Genomic DNA, 1,363 nt, shown 5'->3' with positions numbered 1-1,363 from the left:
CTGTTTATTCATGAATAAAGTCAGAGAAATCTTCCAGCGTAACCAGTCAGATTTTGTTGAAGAAAAACCCAGATTCTCTATTTCCTCCAACCTTTATACCCTAGTGTGCGTGGCTAAAAGCACAACACACACACCGCCTTAACAATCCATCTTTGGCAATCCTACCAGAGGAACTCTGTCAACAACAGACGATCCAACACCACATCTGGTTTTCCTTCTTATCTTTCCTGGAAATCTTTGTCAGACCATTTATTTTAGACACTTTTCTGGACACTGGAATTGAGAAATGTCACGGCGACCTAGTACCTCTTTCAACTCAAAGTCTGAAACATTAGCTCATATTCCTTGGACTAAATACTTGAAAACATCATTAATTCTGAAGTTCACTTTGGGGTTATAGCTTGCATGATCCATCAGGAACCACAGGCAGGGATGGATCTGCTATTTTTCCTACATAATCCCCCCTCAAGGTCGTAAAGCGACCTTCAACCAACGAGAACTCTACCGTCACAAGTTTGCATCAGAACTGCACCGCAGAAATTTAACTGTTTTAGGACAAGAACCCCTCCTGTAGGATTGCCAAGAACACCTTATAGACACCCCTGTACTTTTACCGGAATGAGTAAACTGTAAGTCTGTGAATAATACAAAATGATTATAGGTACGAGAGAGTGTAAACCTTGTACAATACATGATGAAAATATATGTAAGCGCTGCTCACAAGCAGTTGTCTAACGCGATATATAGAAAGAATACATGTATGCACTGATGTGCTGGACTACACAGTAACTTAGATTCCTATGCATTTATACGGAATGCCAAAGTGTAAAATATGATGGTAAATGCACAGTAAAATTGGATACAACACATAATAAAATATACTGAGTAAAATAATGTATATTTATAAACCTCTAGGTACTTCACAAAGATAATACTGCAGTTACTATTAGTCTAGCATATGATGCAATTTTGAATATAGCATTAGCTCCACTCTGCATTACTGAACACATTAGTTGGCACTCCTTACTCTGTATGTTGCTCACACCGGTAAAACATCTCACAGAAACAAGTTTCCGTCAGTTTGCAGTAATCAAACTCAATTATGCATTTGTGAATCATATGTGCAATATCGAAAAACCCGCCGGCGAACAGACCCTTTGACTTACTCAAATTGTTGATCGGTAGCGGGAAAACTATATTGCTACTCTGGTGCCACCCAGTAGCAACCCCGCAGGGTACATATGACCGCAGATGCATAACCTTGTTTCAGACAAAGTAATGCAAAGTAATACATAGTCCTGTACAACAGTTACAAGGACAATTCATCCAAACACATACAATATCCCACTCCATTTCATGTTTT

Source organism: Oryzias melastigma, unplaced genomic scaffold (assembly GCF_002922805.2).
Source record: "Oryzias melastigma strain HK-1 unplaced genomic scaffold, ASM292280v2 sc00160, whole genome shotgun sequence".
NCBI classification, from domain to species: domain Eukaryota; kingdom Metazoa; phylum Chordata; class Actinopteri; order Beloniformes; family Adrianichthyidae; genus Oryzias; species Oryzias melastigma.
The sequence above is the reverse complement of the archived record's forward strand: the minus strand, read 5'-3'. Positions refer to the sequence as shown.